The sequence below is a fragment of the Dermacentor variabilis genome, chromosome 2, assembly GCF_050947875.1.
Source record: "Dermacentor variabilis isolate Ectoservices chromosome 2, ASM5094787v1, whole genome shotgun sequence".
NCBI classification, from domain to species: domain Eukaryota; kingdom Metazoa; phylum Arthropoda; class Arachnida; order Ixodida; family Ixodidae; genus Dermacentor; species Dermacentor variabilis.
Window position 1 is genome coordinate 65,023,507 of NC_134569.1, and position 13,753 is coordinate 65,037,259.

Consider the following 13,753-nt stretch of genomic DNA (forward strand, 5'->3'; position numbering starts at 1 on the left):
ACCATACACTTCACTGTCATCTTTTCGCGCTGAGAGCTGTGCTCTTTTCAACGCCGGCGGTACGCGAGTTTTACGGCGTGGGTTTTGCGTTGCATCGAGAGATGGCGCCACGCTGCGTGACGCCTTCTGGCGCGTTTATTCTTCTAGCTGGGCAGTGCGCTCTGTCTCCCTGGCGTCTTTCGCTGCCTGTCTTGCCGCCTTCAGCCGGCTTTCTTCTTCTAGTTGGGCAGCATCCATGCATGTAGACCAGCGCCCAGTATGGCGTGATGCAGTATAGTGCGGTGGAGTGTGCCGTTGAGAACGTGCACTACACTTATTTTAAGATTGTGGCTAGTATCCCCTCCAACCAATCTGCGTTGCCGGTTGCCATTGCATGCTTACATCTACTCTAGATTACGGGAGAGCCAGCAATTTGTTTTTAAAGCAATTGTGGGAAAGTTCACAACGTTGGAGGATGACGATACACCCAGCAACTGATAAGAGACTGAGGTAAGAGCTAGTGTTACACTGAGACAAGTCAATACCCGCGCAATCGTGCGTCCTTAGATCCAACTGCGGTTCCCGGATGTTGTCCGGCCAGCCTTGCAACAGCAAATTATATAAAACCTCCTCAGGTGATATCCCCGCTCAGCCCAAATGGCCTTTGACCAGTTACCGTGGACAGCGATGAGGTAACGAGGTAATCGATAACGCAAGGACCAAACTACGCGGCACCTTGCGTTAATATTCAAGCTCTGGAGTATTACGTTTGTAAAAAATTTTTATAAAAATTAGCGCATATAGTTCTAGCATTTTTCCTATGGCTCGCGTGAACTTACTGGATGACTATAATGAACAATGTGCCATCTTAATTTCTCGAGCATATATCTCTCTCATGCTTTCATATAGCCTTTTCACCCAAGCATGCTTTTCCCAGATGTTTATAAGATTACTTTGCATTCGCAATAAATTAACCTAGCAGCATGCCATTTGTGAGTGGCTGCTCTGTTCATCACGTGAACGTTACGTTATTCTCTTGGCCTTTTGATCACATTTTAACGTACACGCATCAACACTTCTTTCTCATCGGTGAAACTTAGCATCGAAAGGGACGGAAAAAGAAAGAACTGCCGAAAATGCTTTCCGCAGGGAGACTATCGCAAGCGCAAGACAAGCAAACTGCCAGCAGCAATTGCAAAGAAGCATTCGCACCGTAATCTACTTAGGCGGCAACACGCAGGCGTCGGAGCACTTGTATATTCAGTTGAGTTTTCGAAAATAGTTTTGCCTATATCTAAGCAAAAAAGTTCGCCGCGTCTAACAAGCCCTCCATGTGCGATTTCAAAGCAGCTGAAAGAGGAACATTGTTTGGAAACGCTTTCAATGTGACATGAGAGTGTGCAAAGGATTTACAGTTGTTAATCCGCTTTTCACGACTTAGCAGTCGCAAATGTCGCGAACGCCCAGCAAGGGAACAAGAGAACTTTTCGCAGTTCCAGGACGGGCTTGAAATGGTTAGCGCAATTCGCAAACTTTGTTTCTCTTTTTTTCTCTCACTCCGTTGTTGTGGTGTAATCCCCGGAGTGACAGAAAAGCGCTCAGGCGCCGAGCTCCCAGAGAGGAGCCAGCACATATGTTTCGTTCAATCTTTTGGAAGGCACGGGGTAGCAAACCGGACGTGCATCTGGTTAACCCCCCTGCCTCCTCTCTCTCTCTCTCTCTCTCTCTCTCTCTCTCTCTCTCTCTCTCTTGGAAGGCACGTGCTACGTTTGCCCGCGTAAGTATCGCAGAAACTGATCACGAACTGAACGAAACTTTGAATTATAAAAGAGCGGATCCGCCGAAACGTGCTGGTCAGTGTTACATTCCAGTCAGCGACCGCCGTTCTGGTTAAGCAGCGCAACCAAACAAGTTTCAACGAGTTGTAACCTGGATGCTCAGGGCGGATCGCTGTTATTCCGCGGGGATGCATGCTCACCTAAAGATGACAAAACAACACGGAAGCGCAGAACCACCAGAAATGAAACTAGGAACAAAGTAGACGATTTCTTTCTTCTTCTTTTTTAATGCTACGTCGAACAGACTCCATTCTATCGAAAAAATATAACAGTGCGGTTCGGGGCCGGTAGGGTTCACGAAAAATTGAACACAAGCTTCCAATTTTAATGGATTGCAAGGCCACGCTCATAGCTAGCCGACGAGGTCTCCTCTCACGTTTTTCGCGCCTATGGTTGCACCGCACATTCCATAAGAGATGTACGAATATCTGACGCGTCTGGAGCCTGGAATTCACCGTTCCCGAACGAAATATCTCGGATAACGCGCCAGCTCTCCTGCTACTGCATACGTCACTGTCACGTGCCTCTTTCTTTCTTTATTTGTTTTTCTTTTTGTCTTTCTTTCTTTCTTTCTTTCTTTCTTTCGTTCTTTCTTTTTACTGATGATATCCTAGATGCAAGTCCAGCGCAGGCACGTAAACACTGCGTGGATCGCAAAGTCTTTAGGCATATGACGAATCCGGTACGCGAATATATGCTGAAGTAACAGCAAGCTGTCAAAAGGCTGAACATTCTACTCTTTGACACAAGCCGCGGAGAGTCTCGGAGGGTATCTTCGTGCACGAGTAGCACGCCTCTCTCAATCAGCAAACGGTAGCACTACGGATATGCCGATGAGAAGCTATGTTTACAAAGCACGTCGGGAGCAGCTAGTGCCGGTCGGCATAGCAAGTACGCCGGTTCGATATGAATGTTCAACGCAGCTGTACAATCATATGCGACCTTCTTCATTTTTTTTTTCGTTGATGAATACAAGGCATAATTCAAAAGCTGCGGGTTCAACGTTAACGACTTCTCGCGCGCGATTAGAACGGAAAAAGAAAAATAACAGCGGCGGTAAATTCCGACGCATTCGGAATCGTGGTGAATCGCAGTCCGAAAGTTTCGTAGGTGAGAATTTAAACATTGAGAATCATGAAACAAGGAAGAGGTCATCAACGAAGTTTCTTTGATGAATGAGGCTCATTTTCGAAGTTAGGGGGCAGATTGGCCGATAATCTCCTTTCTGCTTAGTCGCGACTCAATCAGCCGGTTCTTCCAGTTGCTGTGGATTCGGCTTCCTTACGAAAACAAGACTGCAGTATCCTGTCTGGTTATTTTTGGTTGGCATGGTATAGATTACAGCTCACCAAGCCTGTTATATTCACTACTGACTTTCTGCAGTCAGGTGTCCTTACAGAAAGCCAACTTCCAGGGCAACAGGGCTGTGCTGCGTGTAGCTATGACAGCACTGTTGCCCTAGCCTGCTCACCTCAAATAGCTGTATTCTTACTCAAACACATGTACTACAGCAAAACAATAAAAACATTACTCGAATTTCGTCTATACAATTCAAAACCAAGTGCTACGTCCCACTTTAATGGTTCGGTGATCGGCAGTAGTTTGCCAAACAAGAAGCCTGCGGTGCTCTCGTAAGAAGCATCGGTATTGTCTCTTCAAACACGATATCGTCATGCGAGATAGCGTACCTTCAAGAGACACTAAAGGCAAAAATTAGGTCGAGCTGTATTAGTAAACTACATTTCTTCGATACAAAAGAAGAAAAAAATCCACACCTATCATGAGAGAAGGTTTAGTGTAACTGAAAAGGCGCCACCACAAAAGACAAGACGCCGTCCTGAAGTTCTCGCAAGAGCAAGGCCGTGAGGTCGCTTATGTTAACGTGCTTGCATGGCTTTGCATGGCGCGAGTTAACCAATCACAGAAGAGCTAGCGCGCAGGTGGTGTCAGTCCGCAACGTATCAATCTGCGCATGCGCCACGCCACTATCACTTTTATAGGAAAAAGGAACGCATTGGAGGTAATCATTTGCGATCTCAGAAAAACGACAAACATATATGTAGCGTTTGACTGTACCGGCCGAACCTATGTGTCTGCAACATAAGCGACGCCGAAGCACGGAAATACATTTTGTTGCGTACACAGCGCCGTGCACGTGATGTATGTGGCGGTTGCCTTGGCCCGTCCGGAATGTTTATTTCCACACGGAGCGCAGTCAATCGTTTTATGAGGAATACCGGACTATAAGATCGCATTCTGAAGGAGCGGAAGATCCGAACTTCGCAACTTTCGAAAAATCTTTACAGAGCCGCAACGGGCGAAATGCGAAAATGTAGAAAGCACCTTGAAATTCGTAAAGTGTAAAATGACGTAACGGCACCGCGGCCTCGGTACATAAAGAAAAAGAAGTGGAATGTTTGGTTTCTATTTTTTTTTATTTTAGTAATTATTCTTTTCCCAAGAATATTAAAATATTGTTTTCAAGAACTTTCTTGATATAGAATAATTTTGTGTCTCACTTTGGTGTCCCGTAATCGCTTCTGATGTTTTATTTTAGTACATTGAAAGTAACGGGCACATGATTTGTGGACAGCAATATTTCATTTCATTTTGTTAAAACCTTATCTCTGAATGTTATTTGATTTGTTATTTGAGCACGCTTGTATACCATGTATCTCTGTTTGTTTCCTTAGTGTGAATTTCTTTAGTGTGAAACGCAGCATCTAGCGCAATTCGGCATGATGACGCAGATTACCTCAAGAGGTGGGCATTAATTACACTGCAAATCGCAGTGACCAGGTGGCTAATTTAGAAAATCATTAGCTGGCTTTAACCTTATTCAATTTAGGGCACAAGTTGTAATGCGAGATCGAACCCGTGCAGTAGCGAAATCACGTGTGACTAGTAGAAATGATAAGACTAGCGTCACATTCGAGATAGCCTTCTCCAAAATTTGCTAAAATAATGTTGTTAGAGCTCTTCTTTTTCTTCCCCTATTTGTCTTTCTTTTTTTCTGCATCTCTAAGCTGATGGCGTATGTTCGTGAATAAGAAATCAAATGCACTCACCGAAACAGTACTTTCTCGCCAGCAATGGAGGCCCCACTAGCCCCCAAGGTCATCTGTCGAAGGAGAGAGAGAAAAAAAAATTGGGAGCATGACGTTAGCACACTCGTCTTCATTTTGGAATGCGAAGAGCCACCTCCTCTTTCTCGAATTCAACTGAACGTTGTTCAGACTTCGCAGCAAACTCAGGTAAAGTTAACGCTGTTTTTATTTTTAATATATAAGCGCTTCAAGAAGGCTAGATATGAAAACTTCAAATGCGACAGCGCAAGGAGTTTCAGAGAAAGAACTTAAGAACAGACAGCAGAATATATAGCGACGAGAAAGACGCGACTGGAACGAGTAACCTGCATTCTGAAAGGAAGAAGTCGAAAATTGCAGGCATTACCGCATCGCATTTTTGCATGCGGGCCGCCGACATATATAGAGGCAGGCGTTACGCGAGTCTCGAGAGGCCATTGTCACCGCCCCGTTTTTCCTACCTGCTCCGGCGAACGACTCGTTCAGGCCATTATGACGCTTTTCTTTTTTCTTCCTAGCGCTACAGAGTACAGCCCTGAAGCGGAACGTTCCAAGCAAATACAACAGACGGCGCCACGCCCGAAATTCCTTAAAACTACGTGCGCCCCAAACTGTCATTTCCGGTTTTACGTCCCCCCTTCCCTTCTCGGTCCCAGTGTGCATGTAGCTTGCCGACCCCTTTGTCACCGTTCGTTGCTCATTCTTTTTCTTCTTCCCTCGACGAAGCGGTATACGTCGCTCCTTACACGCGCCACGCCGTGTCTCTTCAGAAGCAGCGACCCTCGACCCGCCTGTTCGCCGCCTCATCCGGCAGGACGGTTATTTTCCGACGAGGCGACGGCGCACGAACAATGGGTCGGCTACAGGGTGCGCGCACTTTTTCGTCGATGATTTATAGGCGTTCGGAGACAACGGCGCGAGGTGCGGGGCTCGAGGGAAACGCGGACGGAGCGCGAAGGGAGAAAGACACGGCCGGGGGAAGAACTTTCGTGCGGGTCTCCAAAACTGAGCAACGCGCGCGCGCGCGTGCAGGAGTTCCAGCCGCGTTTTATTATGCACGAGCACGAGCCTGCCACAACCGCGCGAGCGCGCTTTATGACGGGGGACGATGGTTTTTCGGGGCTACCGGCGGGCCGCCGAGAGAGGGGGCGCTACACAACTTGTGTAACCCCGATGTAACAGCGCGCGCGCCTGAGGAGCCACGCCATGCGTGTACGCGCGCGAATGAAGCTCGATGAAGTCAAAGCACGCGACGAAACTTGGGGGGCATAACAAGCTGGGAGGGGAACCGCCGGGCAATTAATCTAGATCCGGGCGCTGATTACAGCGCGGCTCGCCGAGGAGGCACCAAGTGCAGGGAGCAGGCGGTAGAGGAAGCAGAAAGGAAAGAAGGGTTACCGACAGACGACGCTGACGGCTTAAGCGCTTGCGTTTCGCAGCACGCTGCTTGACGCTGCATTACAGTTTTCGAGCGCACGGGCTGTGTGATGACACCTCGTTAACGCGACGTCAGGCGTTGGTGAACCCGCGAATTTTCTTCGGTCGTTTCCCTAATCATATCTTTGGTCCAGTGTGCGGAGATTAAAGCGTCCATGGCCGGTCCTAGTTTCGAAATGGGAGGGTGTAACACCAGACTGCAATGACAGCCCGCAGGCGATAGAGAGGAGCAGCAGAAATGGCAGAGTGATTAGTCAGTTAGCCATCGCCACCTCGTGTTGGGCGTGCATCTACTGTGTAGAGGGCGAGAGAGAACAGGATAAATGTTTGAAGAGGAAGGTAGAAAGCAGAAAGTCTGTGAGCACACGCACGCACACCCGACTAATCGGTACGCACTGGGTAAGGGTAACACAATCCGCAGGCCTTCAAGAATCGCAGATGTAGGTACGTTCTAGCTGTTCTGCTGTCCAGACGACGACCGAAGCCAAAGTCCTCACATCTTCTTGCATGTCAGTTGTCGATCGTCTAGCTGGCTTACACTGGAACCGAGAGTTGTTTGGTGGTTGTATCAAGCTCAGCAAGTGGTTGTATTTTTAGCTTGCTCCAAGTAATCCAATTCCGCCTATAACTGGCTGTCGCAGCTGAATCCAAACGGCCGACTGGTGAACCGCTGAGGAAAAGGAACGGCGTCTGCCGGCTCCATACTATCGCAGATTCGAGAGCACTGCGTTGCCAAGAGTACCCGACACTCAGTAAAGCCAGACGTAAATTACCAACCTTGGAAACGTGCGCCATACCCTGCTGGCGTACAAACAATGGTCCAGCTAAAGTGTCGAGCAAGTCGCGAGTTATGTAAAGGTCAGACCAGAGGTAGCTGCAACTTCAAACTGACAAAATGGTGCGTCAGCTATTGTTCCTCTCACGCCAAGCAAGCTGTAGAATTATGCCAATAACTTCTTGGCAGATATAATAGATAGTTCTTAATATTCAACGCAAGTGGCCGACTGATACGCTGCACTTTTATCGTCCACCTGTTAATTCACATTCAGGTGCCGAAAATTACGAAAGTTCACCTAGTGTTGCTGAATACAGTTCGTCATCCGATACGTCTGACCACGCCGCAATAAAATGCACCTTACAAACCGAGTTCTCCAAGGTCATCGGCTCCAATATTAGGGTGCGTTTAAGTATGAGCGCGGAAAACACAATAAGTACATTACATTGATTAGCCACTTTTCATCGCATGGTCCACTCTAGTTGAAAAGAAAACCTACACTCACACTTCTGCCCCGACTCAAAAGCCTCCGCCGGCGTAATCTTGCTTACGCTGCCTCGGCCGCAATATATATATATATATATATATATATATATATATATATATATATATATATATATATATATATATATATATATATAGTGTCGAAAATAACACAAGCCTTCAGCTTGAAAATGAAATCAACAGCAAGAAAGAAAGGTAAACGAGCAGCAAAGGTGTCTAACAGATCCCAGACCACCGCGTTGCCCTACACCAGTATCCCCCACTTCCCTTCTCGCCAAATACCCCTTGCGAAAACTGTAGGCAAACAAATTAGGGTAGCAAGGCAACAACAAGAACTCGAGTCTAGAAATGTTGATCTATATCACGTTGATGTCGTTAAATGTCAATATGCACCAGCTAATCCAGAAACAAGCTAGTCCGCGACCTCCGTGCGAGCCACCACGGCGCTCAAAACTCTGAACACAGCAGCTGTTCTGGTTGTTCAGCATTTTTTGCCTTCCGACACCGCACAGGCCGCCGAGTTGACGAGGCAGAACGGTCGAAGCGCGATCTCCGATAGGGCAGCCCGAGACGGGGGCAGGGATTTATCTCCAGCAGCCCCGCGTTATTAATTAGCCCACGTCCGTGGTGACACTGCACCGCCAGCGGAGGACTCCACGGCGGAGAACGGCGGAGAGGACTTGGGCGGCGACGGAGGCTGCGAAGAGAATATACATACGGAAACGAGGCGGCCGCGGTTGCCGCATAGGGGAGACGTGCGCCATACATTATCGGTCAGGCATGACAAATTACAAGACGCAGTGTTCCGACGTCACGCTTCAGTGAACGGGGGTAGATCCAAGTAGCCCTCTTCGTCGGTTCCGGCACTTTGTGGGTGCCCTGCAGAGAATAGCGAAACGCTGCGCATAGGCGGTGATCGAAGCGCGCGACCTGATACGACTGCGACCATCACCGTGCGGGGTAACAAACGCGCAGCTTTCGCGGCGGTCGCGACACCGAAAGTCGCCTACGACGACCAAGAGCACCGGCATCATAGCGCCGGAGGGCAGGACCCAGAGGCGTTCACAAAGCGTCACGCAACGGTATGCGTCGTTACGCGTTCACAAAGCGTCACGCAACGGTATGCGTCGTTTCTTCGTCGCGATAGCCCACAGACGTAGGCGCGCAGTGTTCGATCGGTGTGATGACTATGACGAGTCTATTTTCTGAGCTGTCAAGAGACTCCGAGAGTTCGAAGACGTATAGTTCAACAACAGCACTGTGGTTGCGACGCCGCTTTAATGGTGACATATGCCATCGCAACAGGCGGCGGTCTATAACATATGCAAAGGGGTTCTATGCAAATAAACTTCCACACTGTACCAATGTTGACTTTTATGAGGCACAAATGACGGCCTACTGCGCCAAAGCACAAAACAAGCTGGGCGAGCACCGACTTCGCGAGAATGTGATAGATACGATAAACACGTAGATACGATAAGAGTGATGTTTCTCGCACGGGAAACGAGAAAGACAGACAGGAAAGGCAGGGAGGTAAACACGCATAAGGTAACAAACAGGACGTTTCTTGCATTCTATTCGGTCTTGCCTAAGCATCTAAATGCATCCTTCTCGTAGAATATCGGATTGATATGACGAGAAGTTTTTCAGCATTTAACAATTAATGACATTTTTTTATATATCTTTCAATGCGGCACGAAACACACCCCATTGGTATGTGAAGTAGTGATGCAGAGGAGAGTGAGAAAAGAACAAAGGAAGAACCACACACGGCCTTTTAACCCCAACATACTGGGTAGTGTGTAAGACGTCCCGATGATGTTGAGTGTTTCCCGTATAGAACAGGTGAAACCTGCAGAATGCGCAGAAACCTGAATAAACCTCCAGAACCTCCGAAGCAGTACTTTCATGTCCCGAAATCCCCACCTCCACCTCCCCCTTCCTCGCCGTACGACATTTCATCGCCCAATGCAAATTTACACAACTGAAAAACCGGCACAGGATACTGTATCGTGTACGCGCTCTCACATTCGTCCCTAATGTATCCACGTAATGTTTCTCAGCCTGTTTGCAAGTGCGCCTTCTTGCACAACACTGCTGCTCGACTAACAGCGTTCGACCTGGTGCGTGAACATTTCGAGCATGTATGTTCAGTAAATGGACGAAAGCGACCCGAATGGCGTGTGCATATACAGGACCCTTTAACGGCACCCTACAGCCATACTCGTCGGCGCGAGAACAAGTCCTTGCAAAAGAGACGAACACGAGAATTCTGTAGAGCAGCGCGATGCGACGAACTGTATACAGCACTGGCCGCGTGTCTAGACGGTGACGAGTCTACCAAAACAAATTTAATTGCCACCATCGCAGCCCCTCGGCAACATCTCCAACTACATCGTTCGCCGAGGATGCCACGCGCAAGTGAGCAAGTGCCGCTTAAAACTCTCCTTCCCTCCTCACGTCGGTTGATCGACCCTCGTCAAGGGCGCCGCGCCCGTTATTGCGCAGGCTTTTCCTCACTTCAGCGAAAACACACAGGCAGCCCATGCTCAGCCAACTGTGCTCCGTGAGCGTTGTAAGCTACATTGATGCCTTCTCTGTTCTCAACACAAGTGTCCTTATCGGAACGGACAGTTGCCGCACTACCCGTGGCGGGTAATATAAAAAAAATTGCTTTAAAGTTCACTATGGCGCTAAAGCTCATTATATCGCCATGGAGCTGCGAAAAGCATTGGGCAACACTGCACGCAACAACGGCGCATTTTGTTTGCGCAACCCGAGTCGTTAAACTCACATAGCTAATCCCTAACTCGCCCTCGGCAGGAATTCGGCGTGAAGATCGAGTTGCTAAAAGCTGTCCGCAGAGGAGGATAAAAGCGAGAGAACAGAAAGAAATAAAAATGCAAGCCCGCGGTCTCTCACGGACAGGAAAAGTTTGCTCGGGTTCGACCGCGCTGCTGCTTTGGGTGCACAATCAAGCCACGGTACACCTACTAATTACTCGCTCCGTTACGTCCAATCGACGCTCCGAAGCTCGGGCTCTCTTCTTTGCCCTCGCGCTCGTTCTCGCTTTTCGACTTTGCACGCCCGTTCTTCTCAGAACGCGCACATACACACACACACACACACACACACACACACACACACACACACACACACACACACACACACACACACACACACACACACACACACACACGCACGCACGCACGCACGCACGCACGCCCACGCACACACACACGCGCACACACGCCCACGCACACGCACATACACACACAAACGCACGCGCGCGCGGTAGTCTTATTCTACCGAGGCCTGCATTTTGGTCTGCGCATTGCGCGGTCATGTGCGGGTGACACGTTCGATGCGGCTGCAGCAGAATTATAAACAAGAGAACAGATCTTTCGTAATTTTTTTTCTTATGCAGACCTAAGCGTTGACGCGCAATTACGTTCAAGAAAGCCTGTGAATGACTTTTTTAATGCTATCATTGTAGCTATAGGTGGAAAGTCACTCAAACGACATATAATCTCGGAGCACACTAGAGAAGGCGAAAGCGCATGCCAGTGTTAACAGACAATAGACCTAATTATTTCGTCAAAACGTAAGTTAATCAGTGCTTAAAGGCGTTATACTCCATCAATTAGTCGCATACATACTACATAATACATAATACATACACTGTGCACAACAAGCACAGTGTATGTATTTATCCCGGAAACACAAGGTCATGCAAGCTTCTTGAGGCTTAAGCACTTAAGTGCCATAAGCTGAAGAAAGCAAGCAGCGACACAAGCCAGACGAATTCAAAGCCCGGCTACTATAGCAAAATAATGAACCCTTTTAAACTGTTCGTGTGCACGGAAAGGCGAAGAATTCTTTCGGATTATCAACATAATTAGATTCAAGCGAAGTGCGCCTTACAAAATTGTGTTGGATACATAAAGATACAAGAAGCTACGAGCTGGCCACGCATAGTTAAGAAGCAAACGACGCATGCGTGAATACTGTAAGAAATAAAATATGTGGACTTTACAGCTTCCACAGCCTTTCACAAGGTAAGTGGAACAACGCCAATAAAGAAGGTTTTCGCGCAAGAAAAACAGTACCTCTGCTGTGTTATTCACTGAGATCTCCGAAGAAGTACATTCAAGACGCTAGATTTAGGATGATTAGGACGCAGAACATACGCGTGAACATCACAGTAGCCTGCGGTTTGTAAATGACATTGCTTGCAGAAAAACGCTAGAAAGGACCTCACATGAATTAATGATGATTGTAGCCGGCGGAATCTCAGGGTAGGTATAGGAATAATACTCAAAACACTCAGGTATCGCAAGAGTCAGGCAATGGATTTTTTTTACTTTTTTTGCAGTCGGGGTTTTGACGCTGTAAGAGACTTTTTGTTTTGGTCAAGTTGTGCACTAATTGAACAAGTGGTCTCACGTGACCAAGTAGTCACGGGAGACAGGATTCACAAGAAGACAAGTTCTACGCTAACAAAAATTACACGGAGCGCATGTGGCCTAAAGGTGAGAACGGCAGCAAAACCTTATCATTTAAAATAAATGCATAAGATCGGTGCGTCTACTAGTATACAAGCTTCGATGATGATAAAGAAACTTGACAATAAGCTAAGGACGGAGTCACAGGCGATGAAACGAGATGGTAAGACAATAAGATAAATATATTTTAAATGAGGAAATATTCTAGATGGCATTAACAAGAAAAGTAGTTGGGCAGAACATATAATGCATAGGGCAGGTTAGTGGTGGTCTAATGCTGTTTGAGAATGGGTGCCAAAAGAAGGGAAGCGTAAAGTCAGGCACGTCGGATAATTACATATGGTGCGATTGGAGCTCTGACACAAGATATGGGGTCAACTGACACAAGACAGGAGTAATTGGAGATCGCTGAGAGAAGCTTTCGTCCTGCAGTGGACATAAACAGGCTGATGATGATGGCTCTACGCGAGCCTATAGGAAGAAAATGGGTGCTGGGCCGGACGCGTAATGTGTATACAGAACTTGTCGTCTATTGGATTAACAGAATTTGTACCAAGTGAAGGGAAATACAGTAATCCTAGAGAACAGCCCAGGACTATCTTGCGAGGTGCGAGCAGGAAATCTGCGGGCGTAATATACGATGGATTCAGTTAACACAGGACAAGGAAATCTGAGACCGCTGGTAGAGGACTTCATAATGCAGTAAACATTAACTAAACAGAACGACAACGACGACGACTATAATGATGGTGATGGCGGTGCAACTGATCTCATTTTATTGAGTTTTTTAAAACTTAATTATACTTGCTACAACTATCAAAATAATTAGCAATTTCACACGAACCTGTGCTTCTAACGCGGAAAAATGAACACCTGCTTTTCGATTATGCCCAACCCCCGTGACAACCCCTACACAAAAGAACACTAGGATTATGCCCATTACATTTCCAGAAAGTTGGCTTGAATCACTGCATAAGCCTCACAATGCTGAAAGCAAACTGTTTACGATTACCGATTCGCTCAACTCTGACCCACGAAACAACGTCGACACTCCGCCGCACCAACGGTCCGTTCCTGCCGGAAAAAACAATGGGAATAATACTTAGGGTCCTCTTGTTTCATAAAACTCAAGCCGCAGAAATCGAGCAAGAATGTCTGCTATTTCGCCATACAAAAGCAACAAAGCCAACTGTGCCGCTGTAAACACACGGGCGAACACTAAAGCAGGTACCGCTCTGCTAGGCGTAACCGACACACAGTCGAAGCGCCTACGTAAACGATACGCGCAAAGACACCGTTCATTTGTATTGCTCGGTGTAGGCCTCACTGAATCTATGGCATTCGAAAGAATGCTCGCTCCGCGATCCAATACATATACCAGCTTCTTTGAATAACGCTCGCCAGAAGGAGGCGCTCTGTTCGCGAAGATGCGCAGGAACGCCCGAAGGCGCACCGGCAAGCTCCTATTGGGAGATCAGTCTGCCGAGGCCACATTGTAAGCACGAACGGAAAGAAGAAAGAAAAGCGAGCACCGCCTTACCTTAGAGCTCACTACGTATACCCGTATAACCCGTTCGATCTGCTGCCTAAAAAGCGAGGCGGGAGGCGACTTCAGGCAGCCCCGTAGGC

General features: G+C 47.6%; 1 protein-coding gene across 5 annotated transcripts in view; it reads right to left on the reverse strand.

Annotated features, from left to right (window-relative positions):
* LOC142572018 (uncharacterized) overlaps positions 1-13,753 on the reverse strand; it is a 273,133-nt gene that overhangs the window by 46,665 nt on the left and 212,715 nt on the right. For 3 of the 5 annotated variants that reach the window (XM_075680809.1, XM_075680808.1, XM_075680807.1), the window contains one exon: positions 4,886-4,938. The exons of 1 other annotated variant lie outside the window; for it this stretch is intronic. The gene's annotated coding sequence lies outside the window, so the exon portion shown is untranslated. Of the gene's footprint in view, positions 1-4,885; positions 4,939-6,736; positions 6,841-13,753 lie in introns of those variants that run through there. One more of the 5 variants, XM_075680811.1, reaches the window with a different exon arrangement.